We start from the raw sequence: 22,008 nt of genomic DNA, 5'->3' as shown, positions 1-22,008 counted from the left end.
GGACTACAGGCGCCCGCCACGGCGCCCGGCTAGTTTTTTGTATTTTTTTTAGTAGAGACGGGGTTTCACCATATTAGCCAGGATGGTCTCGATCTCCTGACTTCGTGATCCGCCCGTCTCGGCCTCCCAAAGTGCTGGGATTACAGGCTTGAGCCACCGCGCCCGGCCGACATCAAGTCTTAAAGGAAGAGAATGGTATGATCAGATGTGTGTTTTCCAAAGACTATCAGAAACAGCCTAGATAAGGATAGATAGGGTGGATATTTACTTGCACAGGTGACTGAATGAACATCTGTTTTTACCTCAAGGGAAAATGATTCATTTTATATCCTGGATATTTTACCATAAGTATAAGCATAAAGCTGGGATGTCTGGCATTGGAATTTTATATCACTCTCCAGACTATTAGTCTTTCAGATCCTTTGGTAGGGAGGAAAGAAGAGTTGCTTCAGCATTTTAACCTTTCTTCCAAATTTCTTCCCTGATATTTCCAGCCACACCAAGGCAAAGACTTCCCAGCCCTGTCCCAGGTTAGGTTAAAAGAAGGCATAGGATGGAAAAGGGTGGTCTGTGGTAGACCCAGCAAATCAAAGAGATGAATAAACAAGAGTGTCTGGTCTAAGTAGTGCCTGAGGAATAGACATCAGTCCTCTGAGATTACCAGCTGGAAAACTGCCCAGATGGAGCTTTAATGCAAAACTCCAGTGACGTCTAGTGCTATATAATGCTTTAAATCCACCATCAAGCCCTTGCTGATGCAAATGTTAGTAGCCCAAAACAGAATGAGTTAATGAATTACTGCAGTGGTTTTAGGTTCATGGGTTACACCCACATAAATCATTTTAATAAGTAAAATTGAATCTTTGATACATATTTGTTGAGGAGCTTGTTAGCTCACTATTTTTCACTGAACACTAAAACATGGATCATTTATTTCACCTCATTTTGCACTTCGATGCAATTTCACTCTTTAGGTGGTTGTACTTGAACAGTTAAATTAAGGCTGACTTTAAGGGTGAAGGGATGGAGAACACAGCATATGTGAGAAGCCGGGAGGGCAAGATGCCTTGCAATTCCTGTGAGGAGGGACTTAACCATCTCCTCCAAAACAGAAATTCAGTGCTACTGAGACGGTAGCAAAGTGCAGTTCTCTTGTTAAAACACTGGCTAAAAGCAGGGACTGCTTAACTTACTAAGCAGAGAAAACCAAAATGTCATTTTCAACCAAAATTTAGTGTCAGAGTTTATGGTCTTTGTTATGATACTTTTCAAGACCTGGGAAATATTTGTATCCTTTAGTGAAAAGGGGAGGAATCAATTACTGAAAACCGTAAGCTTACAGCAACAGAGACAATTAGTCCTTTGTCATCTTTGTTGAGTTGTTTTCTTCTGTTCTTAGCACATCAGCTACTAGATCTTGGGTGAACTGTTGCTCCTCTTTAAATGTTTCTTTTATTATATTGATGATGTGCACTCATTCAGTATTCTCATTTTAAGCTGCATTAATCACTGTACATTTTATTGCCATCTATATTTCCCTCAAAACAGCTTTGCCGGTAACAGCCACACCTGCATCTGTTTTGACTAGCCCGCAGAGCCCACACATTTTTCAACCAAAACTATCCCATTACCTTCTTATCTATATCCATTTGTTTTCATATATAGTGTCTGCCAAAACAGTAGCAAAAGCTTTATCAATGTGTAGATTTCAATCAGAAAAACCTAAGCAAAAGGGAAAAAAAAGTGATATTCTAAAAGCCACACTTCTTTTATCACCAGTGCAGTTTTTTCCATCATCATAAACTTAGTTTTAGGAAAATGTTAATATCTTGGATTTAAACATTGGAGTAGAAATCAGGACAAAATTTAAATGGCATATCCAGGACTTAATCTCAGATGTTCTGGTAGAAGATATTTAGATAAGGTTGTGGCTGCCTGTCAAGTTTTTTAATTTTTTTAATTACATATTATCAGAAAATTAAATCGCAGATGAGTCTTCCAGATTGTGAGGAAAATTACTTGGCCAAAAATGACTTTGCATAATGCCCAAATCTTAAAGTATCTGCTCAGATGTTTGTTCCATCTGAAATGCTGCCAAATCCATCTGTACTGAGGAAAGAACTATGAGTTAGTTTCAGAGAAAGTGGAAACAAAACAAAGCAAAACAAAAAGGCTATTACAGAAGTTGGACAGCCCAATGTGTTAAGGATGATACACCTGGAACAAGAGCAGCAAAACTGAAGCTCTTTGGAAAGTTATGGCAACAGTGATCTAGGTATTTTGGGCCTTTAGAAATAGTGATTCCCAGTGATACAGGGATGTGCAGCATCGAGACACTGCTTAATCACAATGAGCTGCCATCTTCCCTGAATAAATTGTATCTTATAACATTGAAGTGAATGAAAATGTATTAGTATTTGAGAATTTACTATTCCTTCACCTCCTTGCACATGTAAATTAAAGATGCTTTGGAAAATATGAGAACTTGATATACACTTCCCTAGAGCACTATTCTCCAACCTTTTAGATTGCTGTGATCTATTGATAAAATATTGTAGCACAACAATTCTGTAGACTGATACATGCTGCTCTAAATCCATATACTACATATTAGTACAGCTTTTCTTTTCTAAATGAGCATAAATAGAAATAGAAATTCTCGTATTTTCTTCACCTAACTCAGTGAATCATCTTTATATTTTACTTGGGAAACTGCTCCAGTTGGCCAGTGGGTCTTTACTTTTGTCACTTTGAGAACTGGATAAAAGACATAGACTATCACCCCTCCAAAAATGTGCATATGGCCCCATACAAGACACATATGCTGCCAGAGCTTGGAGAACTCCCTAGAATCTACTCTTAGACCATCCTAGTGAAGTACCATAGACCATATTGTCTAGATGGGACAAAATAATAAATTTGGACTAAGAACTTACTGTTTAGAGAGAGAAAACAGTAAATAATGTTCAAAATGAGAAGACAATAAATAACTGACAAGTCTGTGACTTTTGGTTTAGATGAGACCACTTTTGATTTTTGAGGAATAAAAGAAGTTAGTTTTTTGGTCCTGATACATAGAATGATTCATGGGGTTTCACATACAGACAAGTAGTTTTCTTTTCAGCAAATATTTAACATATCTCTCAACATACTTTCACCAGTTTTTGGTAAATACACATTGCTGTAGGTATACCAAGTTTTTGTTATGTTTAGTAACTAATTTCATGTTTTCTGTATATATAAGTATAGCTATTGGACCCTGCATTGAAAACCTTCTTAGTACTGATAACATTCCTTTTATTATTACCTTCACAGTTGCTTTATATGACATATTTATTTTGAGTTCTACTTCTGGCAGAGTTGCAAAGTCTATGAGAATGTTACTTCCTGTCTCAGAAGCTTGTTAGATATTGCTGCCACCTAAATATTGTAACAGAAGTGTTTAAATAAAAATCTTCTTAAAATTTAAAATGAGTTATGTTTAAAAAGAAAAATGAACTTTGTATCAAAAAAAAAAAAAACCATTGTCCCAAGTTATACAAATATATTTGCTTTGATGTAGGTCTTGCTACTGAAGAGAGAGAAAACTTCCAACATAACAGTGTGGAAAACCAGATTAACAACTATTATATCAGGCATTTGCTCTGTACAGATCAATTTATTTAAATCCCTTTTCAAAATGTTATTGTGAAATAGTGTACTAACATAATCAAAATGCATTTATTTCTAAAGCTCCTATTTCCAACAAAACTCGTATCATACATAAAATCACAACTGTTTTAAAACCTAAATTTAAAAATAAAAATTGTTTTCTATTTATAAAAAACAAAATTAAAAAATCTCGGTTTTTCAAATCATATATAAAGTTTTTTTAAAAAAACTTTTTTTAAAAACACCAACTTTAGAAATAAAACTGTGCTTGGCTTATCCAAGTGTAGTGGTTTGTAGCAGAAACTGGGGGATAAATTTGTCTCCATTGCACCCTTCTGGGAGACCGTTTTCTATGTCTCTTGACTTTTATAGAGGGCGGGGTTACCTACTACCTTTGTTTTATATTATCTTCTCAAAGATGTTTGTATGGCAAGCAGCCTTAGAAGACAGAGATAATGTCTCTCCCAAGAACAAAGAGCCGGCAGGCTTACTGCCCGTTATAAAAGATTTGTGTTCCTAAACTCAGGATTTATTTCTGCCGTGCAACTCACTGTGTGCAAGTGTAGTTTATTTATTTTCACATTGCTGTGTGTGACCCAGTGAACCAGTGCAAGATAATGCTGATACCCTTGGTCAGGTGCTATAGTTGTGTGAGTCAGTGAAGTTCTCTTTCTCTGACCCAGGAGTCTCACGTCTTCTGCCAGCATCCATGAAATTGTGGCAGCCTCGCTGGTTAACTTGCAGGTAGAGTAAAATCTCAGGCCCTTCACAATTATTCACAGTTTGGAAATGAGGATGGGATGCTGACAGAAACTTGGCGTCCTGGAAGAGAAAGAGTAAGGGTATTGTGAGCTGATTAATGGGATTGGAGGGAAAAGTTCATGGGAATCGATGGCAAATACGGTAGCCAAATTACAAATCAGCAGAGTGAGAAATGGTCCCCAATTTTATCACCTGCTATTGAGAGTGAATTCAGAAAACATTGCATGTCAAGCAAAAGCAGTGGCGTAAACAGTGGCTTGGTTGTTGTTAACTCTCACTGGGTGAGCAGACTCTCTCTCCACTGGGCTGTCAGCCTCAAGTCTACTCCTCAAGCCTCAAGTCAACAAGATAAATTGGCGAGGTTAGACCTGTAGCCCTGGAAAACTCTCATAGGTCTTAACATATAACCATCCTAGGTTATGTCAGGCCTCTGAGCCCAAGCCAAGCCATCGCATCCCCTGTGACTTGCACATATACACCCAGATGGCCTGAAGTAACTGAAGAATCACAAAAGAAGTGAAAATGCCCTGCCCTGCCTTAACTGATGACATTCCACCAAAAAAGATGTGAAGATGGCCAGTCCTTGCCTTAAGTGATGACATTTCACCACAAAAGAAGTGAAAATGGCCGGTCCTTGCCTTAAGTGATGATATTACCCTGTGAAAGTCCTTTTCCTGGCTCATCCTGGCTCAAAAAGCTCCCCCACTGAGCACCTTCTGACCCCCACTCCTGCCCGCCAGAGAACAACCCCCCTTTGACTATAATTTTCCTTTACCTACCCAAATCCTATAAAACGGCCCCACCCTTATCTCCCTTTGCTGACTCTCTTTTCTGACTCAGCCCGCCCGCACCCAGGTGATTAAAAAGCTTTATTGCTCACACAAAGCCTGTTTGGTGGTCTCTTCACACGGACACGTATGACAGGTTAGAGGAAGGTTCTGACCTTCTTCAGACAAGAGTTACAGATATATTCATTTTATAAACAAAAATCAGCCAAGTAATTATTTTAAATAGACAAATAAAAATTGTACATATTTTTGATGTACAACATGATCTGATGATACATGTATACATTGTGGAAACCTAAGTCAAACTAATTTACATCTCCATTACCTCACACACTTTTTTTTTTGAAGAAAACATTTAAAATCTGCTCTTGTAGCAATTTTCCAATATGCAGTACATTTTAATTAACTATAGTCACCATATTGCACAATAGACTTCCCAAATTTATTTCTCCTAAGTGAAATTTTGTATCCTTCGAGCAACACAGTGTACATTTACACTGACCACAAAGTAGAAAATATATGGCCCCTACGAGCAGAAACCAAGTAAGTTATTAGAACTTGGCTGGTTCATTTGAGAGATGAGGGCAGTAGATGCATAACACTTGTTGAGGAAGAATGGCAACAGCTAGGAAGTCTTAAGGCTGATGAGTCCTTCCTGCAGTCTTTCATGCCAACCTTGGATTCTTTCAGAGATGACAGTCAAAAGTCTCAGAGTGTTTTTCAGCAGGTCCTGGCTCCAGTGGGAGCTTTGTTCCTTTTGGAGAGATTTCGCTGGAGCTGACAGGCTTCCACAGGAAAGCATACATAAGGCATTGTTATGTGTTAAACTATGTCCCCACAGAAGTGATAGCCTCAAGTACCCTAGAATGTGTCTTTAGTTGGAATAGGGTCATGGCAAATATGATGAGGTAAGTTAAGACGAGGTCAAACTAGAGCAGGGTGGGCCACTAATGCAATATGCCTGGTGTTCTTATACAAAGGAGAAACGTGAACGTAGAGATGCACAGGAAATCATGTGAAGATGAAGGCAGAGAGTCAGTGTTACATGGATATACCAAGAAACACTAAAGATATTCAGCAAACCTTTAGTTGCTAAGTGGGAGGCATGGAACACGTTCTTTCTCAATAGCTCCCAGAAGCAACCAGTGATGCGGACACCTTGATCTTGGACTTCCAACCTCCAGAACTAAGAAGCAATAATTTCTGTTGTTTAAGTCACCCAGGCATTATGGTTCTTTATCAAGGAAACCCTAAGAAACCAATACAGGTATTGACTAATCTTTGGGCTTTTAATGCCCCTGAATTGGATTTGCAATGCTGATGAAAGTGACTCACTGGAGAATGAGAGATGGACATTGTAGATAAATTGTTGAGATCAGATCTGTAGCCTTGGAAAACTCCTATAGCACTTGCATTTAAATTGGGCAAGAACTTAAGTATATTTGCTTGATAATGGGACACCAAATGTCTCAGATTAAGGTGCATCCCTTTTTAAAAAATTGTCCCTGTGCCAGTCAATCCCATGACAGGTGATGGTACAAATCCATGCCCACACTCGGAATACAATGCTGCTATGGCTGCTTGGTCAAGGGACCCCCAAAGCTGAAACAGGTAGTGTCATTTATGAGGACTCTGCCACCTATTAGAGTGTTGGGCAGGTCGAATACACTGCAAGTTCATTTGGTTGAGCTGCCTCTGTGTGCTCATAACTAAAAGTAAGTGCTCCTCCCTTACTGGTGGAAAGCTACAAGCTACTCTCTATATCTTACACCTAACCCATCCCTCTCTCTCTACTCTGATCTTAGCTATTTAAGGAGATAAATGATTAGAGGTGAAGTCAAGCTCTCCCTGCCTACAAGTAGAATCAAAGGCCACAAGCAACAGCCCAAGTATAGCCACGGGCAGAGACTTTGGGGAGGGGCGGGAAGCATAATTTCATGCCTCTGTTGTATACTGACATGCAGGGCCCTTGTCAGAATGGGACATGCAAACCTTCCATTAATAGAGTTTGGGCAGGAATTAGAGTAAGGAAAGGAGGCAAGTGTGACCTTGTGTTTGTGGTCTTTTTGGCCAATACAGTGTATTATTTTTCGTCATATCTATGTCTGAATATACATTAGAAATTGATGTGCTCATACTGCCTTGTCCAGGAAGTGGTGGAAAATCCTCCTGATCAGTAACAGCAGTAAGTAGATAACTGCAAGTACCGAAGGGGCCCCACAACCCTCATGGCCTCTCTGAGCCACAAGTCTCCATGTCTGATAGTCTTGGTGATTGGAGCCTCTTATGATAAAGGGGGCCAGCCTTTACCCAGAAGTCTTTGTTGACGTCTGGACCCATCACCTTCTTGACACAGCTGTTAAATCACTTTGATTTAAAGCCTTTTTGGCTTGCTACTATGCTCCCTCAAAACTAAATACCTGACCCATGAAAGTCTTGTGGCTCTCCAGCCTGATATTTTCATTTAGGGTGGTTGATTCAGAATCAATGATTAATAAGATGGAGAGGGCCTGACAATCCCTACTTGGTAAGTGGAAATGGTATATTCAAGAAAGCAGCTATCCCACTGCCAGCAGCACCTTGTCTTAACATAACAAGTAGCAGCTATCACTCTGGGGAAACCTTTATTTGTCACTTTGCAATTTACAGCAAAGCTGCTGGCTCAATGGGACCTTCAAGTCACAGATTTTTCCTGTGTGTCTGTGCCTCTTTCCCTGATGGTTCAGCTAACCTGAAACCCAATTGTGTCCTATTTTTACCTATTCTTAGTTTGCTGCTAATGTCCTAGCTGTTTGGTCTGCTATTTGCAATACTACATATTGGCAGATTGAAGGCACCCATTTTGGGGATCATGAACGCTGGAAACAAATTGCAATCGATTATGTCTGTATTATTCATGTAAATTAACAATGGCAAGGACCTGTTCTGTAAGGACACTGGCTGGATCATGCTGCCCAAGTGGTAGTACAGCTTGAACAGCAGCCTGGTCCTGTTTCAGTGTCTTTTCTTGTTCTAGGCCCCACTCAAAACTAGAAGCTTTTTGGGTTGCTGGATAAATGGACTAGAGCAACATACCCAAATATGTTGTCTCCAGAATCCAAATAGACCTACTAGGCCTTGTGCCTCTTTCTTGGTTATAGAAGGGGCCAAATGCAATAATTTATCCTTCACCTTGGAAGGAATATCTTGACATGCTGCACTCTACTGGACCCCTAGAAAGCTTACTGAGATAGAAGCCCTCTGAATTTTAGCCCAATTTATTTCCCACACACTGATACACAAATGTCTTACCAATAAGTTGAGAGTAGTTGCTACTTTTTGCTCATTATGTTCAATCAACACAATGTTATCAATGTAATGGACCAGTGTGACATTTGGGAAAGGTGATCAAGATTTCTGGAAACTAAGTTATGACACACAGCTGGAGAGCAGATATACCCCTGAGGTAGGACAGTGAAAGTGTATTGCTGTCCTTGCCAGCTGAAAACAAACTGCTTCTGGTGGGCCTTATAGGCAGGTATGGAGAAAAAGGCATTTGTAAGATTAATAGCTGCATTATCAGTTACCAGGAGATGTGTTAATTTGCTCAGGCAATCAAACTACATTTGGTACAGCAGTGGAATTGAAGTAACCACCTAATTAACCTTAAAATAATCCACCGTCATTCTCCAAGAGCCATCTATCTTCTGCACAGGCCAAATAGGAGTTGAATGGGTATGTGGTGAGAATCACCATCCACTGTATCTTTCTTCTTTATATTGGCACTAATGTTTCTACTCCCTCCAGGTATGCGGTATTACTTTTGGTTTAGTATTTTTCTAGGTAGAGGAAGTTCCAATGGCCTTTCTCACCAGGGCCTCATTCCACAGGTCAGGGAACCAATGTGGAGCTTCTTCCAGCTGTTCATTATGTATATGCCAATTATGCATTCTGGAACTGGGGAAATAACCACAGGATGGGTTCAGTGACCAAATGGACCCATTGTGATGTAAGCCTGAGCTAAAACTTCATTGAACACCCGACCTCCATTAGGACATACTCTAAATAAAGGACCACAGTGGCCTTTCAAGGCTCTCAAATCAATATCAATAACTGCTTCCCCAAAAGGTCTGATTATTTCCTTTTCCCCATTGCACAATTACCCTGGTAAAAGGCTGGAGGTTCCTTTGGGGAAGAATGAGAGAAACATTAACAGTATGTGTTTTTGGTGGTATACTGAGTGCATCCTCAAAGGGGCCAAGTTTTCCCTTCATTCAAGGGGCTCTGCCTTTGTAAACTGACTCAAATCTGGGAATTGGTTGAGGGCCATGATTCTCTGTTTTTAAGATTCAAGTTAAACTTTTGTTTGCTTAATCTGAAAATTTTTGCTTACATATGTCAGGTAAGAATTTAGTAGGATTCCTATCTATTTCATTTATAAGAACATCATGATTAACTAGCCAATGTTATATATATCTACAGGAGTCACACTATTCTGATGGATGCTTTGACTCTGCTCCCTATCAAGGTTACCACATCCACTTTGCTCTTGGTGGTTGAGTACTGCCACTTGGCCCCTGCCACCCTGGATTTTATTACCCTTATTGTCTGTAGGTTTCTTAATTCAGTGACTGCAGATTCCAAAGTAAGGTCTGGCCTACAGAAAAGAAATTATAGAGCCTTCAAGGATGCCAGTGCTCCTCTCACAAATTTCTTTCTCACAGTATTAGCAAAAGGTATGTCTTCTGGACACTGCCAGCGTGAGTGAGTAAGTCTTACATGACAAATCCATTCTAACATTTCAGTCTCCTAAGTTTTTGAATCCCTTCTTCTACATTAATCCAAGGAATGTCTGACATTTCCAGTTCACTCTCTGTGGGCCATCTTGTGGTCCATGATTCAGTCAACCAACCAAAGAAACTTTTAGAGCCCTTTCTAACTCCCTAAGCTGTGACACTAAATGCAGAATCTCTGCATAGTGAGCCCATGTCAATAAATTCAGCCTGATCCAACTGTATACTGCTTCCACCATCATTCCACATGCTTTGTATCCATTCTCACCATATTCCCTGGATTTTTGTTTGCGTAAATTAGAAAACAAAAGTGGTTCTTTTAGAGTGTGATGCACCTCTCTGGGTCATACACTGTACCTCACTTTCAGGGGCCTACTAAAACTAGAGTATAGTTATAGGTCTAAAAGGAAAGAGGGATGGTCAGGGTGGGCCCTGCGAAGAAACAGCATTGTCTTGCATAGCAATGCCTTGGAGAAACTATTACCATTTTGTCAGGTAATGCAGGGTTAACCCCTCAGATGAGAATGGAAAGCCCAACACAACTAGGGGTGGGGATGCCACTGTCATGAAGAGTTGGGAGGCCCCTTTGCCAGGGGTTGGGGAATTAGTTCCACTGGGGCTGGGGAGGCCACTTTCAGTGGGGGTTGGGAGACTTCTTCCACTGGCAAAGAAGACTCATCAGAATTTAGGGACTCAATGTCTCCAGCTTCATCAGGCTCTTTACATATGTATTTATCTTTAATTTAAAGAAATCCATTCTTTCTAATTGATGTCCTCACTTTAGCGTAGAAATCCTGCAAAGGTGGAAAGTCAACTTTGTTGTAATTTAGCCAGTTGCAGAATGAGGTTTTGTGTTTAATTTTTAGCAGTTCAATCTTGTGGCTACAGGAGATAAGGGTCTTTTTCAGGGTACACATAGAAGTTCTTTGATTATTTATATGGCTGGGAATTTGAACTTTTGCACTCATTCTTTTCTTGTGCAACTTTTCCAATGGCATTAAGACCAACCAGTCTACATTGTTATATGCATTAGTTTTCCAGAAATGTTCAAAAATATCATATACAAAGTCTCCCAACTCCTTACTTATTATTAGTGGCTCACTGGAAGTATACAGTGCAGGTATTTTGCATATCCCTATTGCCGGATCATGCCAGTGATTATCCCTGCACTCTTTACTACTGGAAATAGAGCCCTTTGTATATTTAAATCTAATCAGATTAGAGAGCCAATTCCATAAACCTTGGAATGAATTCAGAAAACTCATCCTTAATATGTTCCTTTAGAGCCAGTCTCAGTACCAAAATCTGTATTAGAGTTCTCCAAAAATACATATTATTATGAGAAACTGGCTTAGGTAATTATGGAAGCTGAAAAGTTCCACAATCTGCTGTCTGCCGGCAAGCCAGAGACCCAAAATAGCTGGCGGTATAGTTCAATCAAAAACTGAGGAACTGAGAATGAGGGGAGTTTATCTAAATCCCAGTTCAAGGGCAGGAAACAATGAGATGAGATGGTGACATGGTTTGGCTCTGTGTCCCTACCAAAATCTCACCTTGAATTTTAATAATTCCCACATTTCAAGGGTAGGATCAGGAGGAGATAATTGAATCATGGGGGCTGATTACCTCATGCTGTTCTTATGATACTGAGTCAGTTCTCATGAGACCTGATGGTTTTATAAGGGGCTCTTCCCTCTTTACTGGGCATTCATTCTCTCCACTGCTGCCCTGTGAAGAGGTGCCCTCCACGACAATTGTAAGTTTCCCAAGGCCTCCCCAGTCCTGTGGAACTGTGAGTCAATTAAACCTCTTTTCTTCATCAATTACCCAGTCTCAGGTATTTCTTCATAGCAATGTGAGAACAGACTAGTACAGATGGTCCAGCTCAGCAACGAGGGAGAAAAAAAAAAAGACTGAGTTCTTCTTTCCTCTACCTTTTGTTCTATTCAGGCTTTCAAATGGATCAGGTGATGCCTACCAACACTATAGAGGGCAATCACTCCACTGAATCCATCAATTTGATACTAATCTCATTCGGAAACACCCTCATAAACACACCCAGAAATAATGTTTAATCTGGGCACCCTGATGCCAGTCAACACATAAAATTAACCACCATAGGAAAGACAACAGATCTTCAAATGTCTTCAAGGAAATCCCAGGAATAGATCATGATACCTGCATGAGACTATGAGATGTTTCCAAAGGGAAGCCATCCTTAATTTGTAGGGAAGCTTCCTTGAGGAATGACTAATTATTTATGCACACAATGCAAGCAGTTACCACTGTGATGGGAGTCACACAGTTAAAAATTTTCCCTTTTAGTTGAAGGGATTAAATATACCACCTTGTCCACCAAAGGCATTCAACTAATACACAACTTGCTGGCCAGGGTCCTTATGAATGATAATAAAACCACCCTAGACTTTTCCCTTGCAGGCCAAGGTGGAGTCTGTGTAATTGCAAATACATCCTGCAGTATCTGGAATAATGCTTTTGGCTAAGGGGAAAGATCACTAGAGAAACTTGGGGAAAAACATACCTGTTTTTCTAAGGTAGACTTGGTGGTTTAGGGATTCGTTCAGCTGGTTGAGTACAGGACTGGATAAGGTGGTGAGGCAGGGCATGAAAGGTCAGTTTTGCAGGTTGGCTTCATTCTACTGCTAGGAGTCCTGTTGATAGAAACTGCAGTTAAATGCTATATAAGCCAAATTGAACAAATTTAGGCCCAGCTCTTTCTATCAGATTAATCAGAGTGCTGATGGAATGATGTATCCATGGGAAAATTCTCCAGAAGACAAGATGGTGTAGAAACTAGAGAAGAATATTGTTGGGAGGTGGTCTCTCATATTTATGCATGTCTTATGAGCAGAAGTTCTGAGTGTCTTTGTTCTGCACTAGCTTTGTACAGCAAATTGTTTGTACAGCAAATTGTCTTGGAAGATAGAGATAGTATTTCTCTCTGGAGCAAGGGGCAGGCATGCTTACTGTTCATTATAAAAGATTCATGTTCCCTACGTTCAGGGTTCCTCTCTTGTAATGTAGCCTACTGCATGGACAGGTGCTACCTGGACCTCTTCTCATCACCCTGTAGAACTGGGACTCAAGAAACTGGTTACTCTGACTGTCGCTATTGCTGTGAGTAATACATTCTTTACTCACTGATCCAGAAATCTTATGGTTTTTGCCAGCATTTACAAAATGCAGCAGGCTACCTTATTAACTTTCAAGTAGGATCAGGTTAGGGTATCATGCTAACATTTTTTAATCAAGTGATTTCACAAAGAAATCGAGATCACTCATTGTATTTGGCATCACTGGACCCACAACGTCACACCAATGAATCATTGTCCCTGAGTGGGAGCTGCCTCATTTCGGTGGGGTAAATATTCACGATTTACTGCATTCCCCAATGCTCACTTTTACCTCAAACAAACCCAACCTGCCTCATCACTTTATATTACTTGCTGAACCCCATGGTTTTTGCATGCCTAGCTAGTACAGCAAACCTGCCCTATAAAAATTAATGATAAAACTAAGTGTGAATGTTCACTGCGTAAAGACTTTCCTGTATAGAATCCTACATTCTACAATACAGTTCTATTAAATTACTTGCCTTGGTTCATATAAATGTGATTTGATTCATGGTCATAAGAACTGTATGTGGCTGTCAGGAATATAGTTTCTACAAAGTGAGGTTCACTTTCATATGATTCTCCCACAATGCTGATATGAGATAGCTGTAAGTATGTTGTGGATGACACAGTAGCCGTGGGTTTGCATCTGAGCTGGCCCAGTGACACTGACATTAATAGCCATGGGTTGAGTCCCCAGAGGGTTTTTCGGTCAACAGTTTTGTAATTGTGACTCCTTCTGAGCCCTCTTTCTGATGACTTTGAGAGCAGGTAGAGTCTCATCTCATACCTTTGCTCCTGTTCACAGAAAGAGTAACACCCTTGAATGGAACCTGGTTCCTTCACACAAGGGCAAGGCACAGCCCCTCACCTGTTTGGATGGATAGAGTGTGGGATAAATAATTTACTCAGCTTCTTGCCATAAGAAGGATATTCATGGTACAGGAAGCAGAGTTATCATCACAGTAAGCAATCTTCAGGCTGCAAGGTCCTCAGCTGGTACTGTGTCTTTGAAAATAGCCTAATCTTGCAATAAACAAACCCAAAATTTGAGCGACTCACAGGAGCAGTTCCTTTCTCACATATTGTCTGAGGATGGGGGTGATGAGGGCTGAAGTTTTGCCAGCCACTCATGATCTGGACCAACAGATTGCTTTCATCTTCAATGTCACCTTGAGTATAGATATCTACTGGGCAGTTGGAGAAGGAATCTCGGGGAGTATGTGTGGCAAATTGTTAAGTTCAGTCCTAGAGGAGACACATATCCCTTCTGTTCACATTCTGTTTCCTTGAACAAGTGACACGGCCAACCTCACTGTAAGAAAGGCTAAAAGAAGACTGGAATGATTTGCATTATCAGTACAATTCCTGCTACAAGTGATTTACTGAGGGCTAACTCAGTGTCAGGCAATGTTCTGCACTTCATGGTACACATTATTTGAGAGTTTCATGTAATAATGAGACTGAAAGCTTTTGTCTAGACCAGGCCCGTCTTGAATCCTGGGAGCAATGTAATCCTGAGTGTAAGTGACAATAAATGAAGAATCAATGTGGCAAGCCATCTCATCCTGCATGAAGTGAGTCTGAAGTCCCCTCTTCCTGCTCTCAAATCAAGAAAACCCTGATAGTGCTCCACAGATTGTGCCCATCAATTACTGAGCCGGGTGAATCAGAGCCAGAATCCTTTAGCTACAGGTAAAGATGAAATACACCTGAGTTGAGAGCAATACATGCCCTACCTATTATAAACCTGAGTGGTTTCAGATAGGAGAGGTAGGGCACCACCCCACCCCCCCGAAAGGACATACCAAAATAAAGAGGACTTTTATCACCTGGCAAAGGCGGGGATGTGTCTCTTACTGATAGGTTAAAAAAAAATGTGGATACAGGGTGCCACTTCTCTTTGGCTGCAGTGTGGGATGAGAAGAGACTTCAGAGTTCCCTCCTGTCTCCCATCTTTAGTTAAAGGGAGAAGAAGCCGAGTTCTGGACTATCAGTTCTTACAGTCTGGTTGCCTCCCACCCAGCCAATTCCATACCAAGGGTAGCTTCTTCCCAGGAGGAGTTTTGCGCTAAGAGCAGGAGTTTGGCCATGCATTTGCTAAAAGAAGCTCATTACTGTCACAGCTGGAAATAATCTGTGGGTAATTTCCTTATATTTGATGCAACCTGCTTAGGAATCTCTTATAGTTTTTTACAGGGAGTTCCCTGCACATTGGGTGCCATTTACTTTTCAACTTTGAGATCAGGTGACAGAAAATCAGAGTACTATGAATGAGACTTCACCTGGAAACCAGACAGTGGGCCTCTAAATGTGGCCCACCTGCTTGAGAGTCATTGGACGGAGGGAGCGCTTGTTAAAGTGCAGACTCCCAGAAACAACAACTTATTTATCAATTAAAACAGCAGGGTTGGGTTCCAGAGATCTGCATTTTAAGGGAATACCCCAAGAGATATTTATCAGCATTTTCAATTCCAGGAGCCTATTGCAGTCCTTCCCTAGGGGTTGAGGTAACTCTATTAGTATTTGCCCACCGGATGGCAAGCTCTACTAATAGCTAACATTTCCATAACTCTGTGGATTGTTAGATAAGCATGTCAATCCATAGTTTCCCTACTTCCTGGACCATGGACATATTTAGGGAGACGAACACCAAGCTTCCTAGAACCCCTTCTATTTTGTTTGTTCCTGTCTTTCCTAGCCTCAATAGGTTACAGTGACGATATGCATGGTTCAGGACACTGAGGTAAGAACAGAAGAGATAGATATCCCCTAAAATGCCAGACCGTACACCGTAGGGTTATATCTGGGACCAAGGAGAAAGGATCTTTACTAAGAATCTGTGCCAGGAAATAGTAGCTAAGCCAGAAGATGAATACCAGAAGATGAATGATAGAATTGGGATCTAGAAAAGTCAATCAATTGGCTCATAGTGGTTTTACTGCATTTATACTCAAGTGTAAGTAGTATGTTCAGTATAATTTATGGTAAGTAACAGTGTTGATTTTCATTCATGGGTTATAAATGAGGTGTGACTCATCTTCTCTGAATTGTTTTTCCCTGCCCCAGAGATGAACACTTCCACGTGCCCCTTCACTTCTCTTTCCCAGCCTTACGGCTTCACTGATGGCTCTTTCAATGCTCATTCTCACCTCTCAGGATGAACTACTTCCATCTACACATGCCTGATGTTCAAATGTAATGAAAACATGGAAAGGTTAACTCATGTTGGGAAACAGATCAAGGACTTTGATGGTAGTAGAAGGAGGTTCTCTAGCTGTGAGAACGAAGGTAGGAAAAAAATTTGAGACCCTATAATGTACCTACCAGCAAAAAAGCAAAGATACTTTTTTAACTCCCCAAATCAAAAACGATTAAATAATGCTCTCTCCTTGTAAAAAGTCACCCCAAATCTTCGTACTTATGTAACATATGAAGCACAACTAACCCAAATCAATGATGTTTTGCTTTCCCTTTTATGGAGGAAATGAGTAGAATTTATACATGTTTCTCTCACCATCTTTTCAGTTTTCCTTATGATATTATGAGCTACCCAATATTTATATGTTTCTTTTCCTTAAGTTAGCTATAGTTGGTTTCTGTTGCTGGCGATGCACAACTTTGGTGGATGGAGAAACCAACAATTTCCCTAACAACTAATCCTCGGGAAACGTACCTTCTTTCAAAGAAAGCTGTGGCTATCTGTGAGAGGGGAATCCTACCTTATATATAAACAGTACCAGTATTGCCATTTTCTCAGTGAAACACAGCAGGGCCAACAGGAGAAGATGAGATTGACACACACAGAACTAGGATATATGTAGAAGTAGAGTGGGAGACTTTCTACTATTATTGACATTTCTGAAAGATTAATATAGAAAGGTAACTTCCAGGTCTGCTTTGTCTACTCAGACTGCTATAACAAAATACCATAGACTGGTTGGCTTAAACAACACAAATCAATTTCTTACACTTCTGGAAACTAAGAAGTCCAAGATCAAGATACAGGCAGATCTAGTTCTTGGTGAAGTCCCTCTTCCTGACTTGCAGACGGTTATCTTTTTGATGTATCCTCACATGGTAGAGAGGAAGCTCTGGTCTCTTTCTCTTCATATAAGGATACTAATCCCACCTTGGAGGGCCCGTCTCATGTCTTCATCTAAATAGAATTACCTCCTGAAGGCCCTAAACATCATCACAGTAGAGGTTAGAGCTTCAACACATGAAGTTTAGAAAGACACAAACACTCAGTTCATACCCAGGTCTCTGAGATATCTCAGAATTTGGGTCAGGAGAGATACTTGACATACTGTATTAGCATCCTACTGCTGCTGTGACAAATTGTTATAATCTTAGTGACTTTAAAAAAAAAACCAGAATTTTTTTAGCTTATAGATCTAGAGATCAGAAGTCCAAATACCAAAGTGTCAGCAGGGTTGCTTTCCTTCTAGAAGTTCCAAGAGGTAATCTATTTCCTTTCCTTTTGCAGCATCCAGAGGTCCTCTGCCTTCCTTGGCTCATGGCCTCTTGCTGGCATCATTGTGACCTCAGCTTCCATCATCACACCTGCTTCTCTTACTTTGTCATTCCTGACTCTCCCTTATAAGAACTGTTGTGATTAAATTGGGCCCACTCAGAACCAGAATAATCTTTGTATATCAATGTCCTTGACTTAATCACATATGCAAAGTACCTTTGCTTTGTAAGGTGACATAGTCACAGGCTCTGAGGATTAGGATACGGGCATCTTGTCAGGGCAGGGATGTAGGGGTGGGAATTATTCTATCTACCACAGCATACCTAATGGTTACAGGGGTAAGAAAATCCACATAAACCTCAGGACTCCCTAACTCAGTTTATTCCACCATTCCACTTTTTTTATTTTTATTTTTTAATGTGTAAAAACTTCTGACTTCACTAAAATCAGCTTTACCTAGGATCAGACTGAAGAAACCACAGATTTCCATTACAGGCCAAAAAAAGTAGGTCTAAATCGCCTTAGAAATTATGAGCAACTTCTTTATTTGTCTCTTGGCAGGAATGAAAATGAAAGTAACAGATTGCAAAGAAGAAATAAGAGCAGTTCAATAAACAGAATGCACATTATTTTGGTAGACAGAATATAAAAACATACCTAAGGGCTGATTTTCATTCACTTCAGAGAATAGAATAGAACACATCTGGGGCTGCTTTGTTCTGCTGACTTTGGTTCCTGTCTGTGGGACCGCAGTAATAAAAGAGGACGGGATCAGAAAACCATGGCTTAAATTCTCTATAATGACAGGATGGGATTTAAGCAAAGTTATTTTATCGCAAACACAGCATATGTGAAAATAGATTATTTACATTTTTTATAAACAGGATGCTTAAATGAATGATAAAAGTCACATTTCCATTTACGGTATATATTCGTCCGTTTTTACACTGCTGATAAAGACATACTCAAGACTGGGTAATTTATAAAGAGAGAGAAGGCTTAATGAACTCACAGTTCCACATGGCTGGGGGAGCCTCACAATCATGGCAAAAGGCAAAAGGCACGTCTGACATGGCAGCAGACAAAAGAAAGAATGAGAACCAAGCCAAAGGGGTTTCCCCTTATAAAACCATCAGCTCTTGTGAGAATTACTCACTACCATGAGAATAGTATGGGGAAAACTGATCCCGTGATTCAATTTTCTGCCACAAGTTCCCTCCCACAATACGTGGGAATTATGGGAGCTACAATTCAAGATGAGATTTCGGTGGAGACACAGCCAAACCATATCACCATGTATCAATCACTGTAATATGTCCTTTATAGATATCATCACATTTAATCTCGGTAATTGCTTTATTTTCAGGAGAGAAAACTAACGTTTAGAGAGGTTCAGCTTGTCCACAACAGGGCCAAAGGCTAGAATACCATTATGAATACCACTCATGCGCTTATCTCCTTTGTGGTATTTTCTCATATTAAGAATGTTAAAATTCATATAATTCAAATAGAGAACCTTATAATAAAAATTAAATGTGCATTATATATTACTATATATAAAATGTTTTCATATGTGTTAATTCCTTTGATCTTTACCAAAAACCCTACAAAACGCCTAATAAGTTGCTATTTGTATTACCTCATTTTCACAGACAAGAAAAGTTAAGTTTAGGGAAATGATGTGAATTCTCCCAATTTACATATCTATAATGTTGCAGATATTTCTCTTCTAATTTCTTTCCACTCTACTAGGTGTTATAACAAAAAACACCTGATTCTCCTGACATGTAAAGGAAAAAATGATATCTTCAGGAAAGAGTTATGGGTTTGGGTTAGGTGATCTGCAATGGGTCAATGAGGCAAATGAAGACCCTGATTAATGTGTGAGCCCCTCACTGCTCTGGGCTGCAGGTCCTCATGTGCAAAAACAGCAAAACACTATCTACCTGATAGAAAACCATAGGGAATAACTCCTGTGAATGTACTTTGTAACCTGCAAAGGTTATTTAGAGGTAAGATCTCCTGTTTTTTTATTTTTGTTTTAACTCCAAAGCATTAGAATCATTCCACTGGAACAAGTATTGCTTTACTTTTACTTTCCAATTTTTTCAATAGGGTATTGATGCTTCTCAAGTGAAGCATCATTAATGGTTCCTTAAATGTGGCCAAACCAGTTTAAGTCTTCTTGTTTCTGCATTTCAGGTTGATATTTTGATGTTCTTTATCACATGGGGGAACTATCATGTGGAGACACTGTAAGTCATAAATATCCTTCAAAATATATTCTAAATGGCATTTTATTACAGATATATGTTTTATAAGCATACCAGTAAATACACTCAATGCAATTATTTTTCTTCAAATGTCAATAAAACTCAGTACGATTTTAATACATTAGCACAAACTAATTTTAACTTTTTATGTTGCTGATGAAGCACCCATTCAGGAAAAAAAAAAGTTCATGCTTTATATAAACATATTAATGGACAATTTATCTCCTTTTCATTAGTTTTACTCATGCTATATTTGTTAGAAAACTGATAATATACTTGTATGTTACGAATCTAGTTAGATTTGGATTATATTTTCAACAAAAACAACAACAAAAAAACCAGTAATCTGAACATGAAAAGTCGATGTAGGCAAGAGATTTTCTTGCAGATTGTCAGTTGTCCATCCATGTTTCATACGTGAGTCTTTGACTTAGTGTTACTAACTCCAAATGATCAGTAACAGAGTTATGTAGTCCTTTAAATTTTATAAGAAGCTTTCAAAGATGTCTCATTTGATCCTCTTAGTACCTTAGTTGAGCAAGGTAGGCCAGGCAATGCTATCACCATTATAAAATGGGAAGTTCCAGGCTCAGACAGGTTGACTTGCCAAGCAAGTAACTGTCAAGGATGATCTAGTTCTTTTAATTTGACATGTTTCAGCTCTTTTCACTATGCATTCACTGTCAGTGGACATATTACATTTATATAAGATGGACAAAAGGGGTTTAGTTTCATTAATCATTGACTTCAACACAGCAATAACAACCACCACCTCAAAAACAATATTAACTAACAGTTTGTGAGGAATGTTAAGTCCTTTGCCAATCATTGCTTTAAGCATCAAACTTGCAAACCTGTGGGGCAGGTAATATTTTTAACCTTCTCAGCACTGGAGTATATTGACCTGTTATTTTTCCTATTTTACAAGTGAGGAAACTATAGTTCAAATACATTAAGTAACTTGTCCGATGGTGAAAAACAGGGAGTCTGACTAAAGAATCTGTACAATTAACTCCTACACTAAACTGTCCCCATAGCTAATTTTTGTTTTTTAAATCAAATAAAATTACAAAGAGAAGCAACCAAATACTTGAATTAGTGGCTCTTATTCCATGCTATTTTCTATTTATATCTATAATAAGTAGTTTGAACATAGACTAGAGAAGAACAATATTTTAATATATTAACTAGAGGCTTTTGAGAGTTATGGACAGCTTTTGAAATCTAGATTCCAACTTCCACTGGGTGAGACTATGGGAAAGAAAGTATATTTAGCTCTAGTTCAATGGGCATCTTAATATCCTCCAAACTTTCTGAGGACATCAATTCATTACTTTACTAATTATACTTCTTGGCTAAGATTTTAAGTTTTCACTGCTCCCCAACAAATTCATAAAGATGTTTTCAGATATAGGAAAATAAAGTTTGACTAAATGACCTCCAAAATACCTTTCAATGCTCAAAGTTGATCAATCTTTGACATAATCATGGTATATCTATCCTTACTAAACTAAAAAAAAGGCTAAGATAATCTCTCCCAGCCATGTACAAGCTTAGGCTATAAACAAGATAAGAACAAGTTAGTTTTTATTTTAATCAAGTTGACTTCAGAAGCATAACTTTAGAGCTCAATCTGGTATTCAAAAGCTTTTCGAAAATAAAACATTTTTATTTAATTTCATATACTCCCAGTATGATATAGAGATGTGTTTATTTAACTTAATTCTTTTAATTACTATGACATCGATACTAAGCATCATCTTTAATTCTCTTTTAATTTCTTTTAATTTTCATACATAATTACTTAAACCCTATAAAGAAATGGATATACATACATATATATATATGTGTGTGTGTATACATGACTAATGTTTTTTGTTTATAAGTTCTGATGGCAAGGTAAATATTAAAAGAATTTGATGTAGAAAAAAGTAATTTTGAAAACTACTTCTTTTAATATTCAATACTACCTTTTTCATATAACAAAACTTACAGTTCATTGGCAGGTGAACAATAAATCTGAATGTCACTTATTTAGGAATCTGAGTTCTTAGAGCTCTCTTTGTTCTATTGGTCTAGAATCACATCATAGAATGTATCATTTAGAATGTGCTTTTTTCTTTGCTTGTAAATATTCTGAATTCCTTGCTT

This window comes from Colobus angolensis, unplaced genomic scaffold (assembly GCF_000951035.1).
Source record: "Colobus angolensis palliatus isolate OR3802 unplaced genomic scaffold, Cang.pa_1.0 Scaffold5, whole genome shotgun sequence".
NCBI classification, from domain to species: domain Eukaryota; kingdom Metazoa; phylum Chordata; class Mammalia; order Primates; family Cercopithecidae; genus Colobus; species Colobus angolensis.
Note: the sequence above shows the minus strand (reverse complement) of the source record.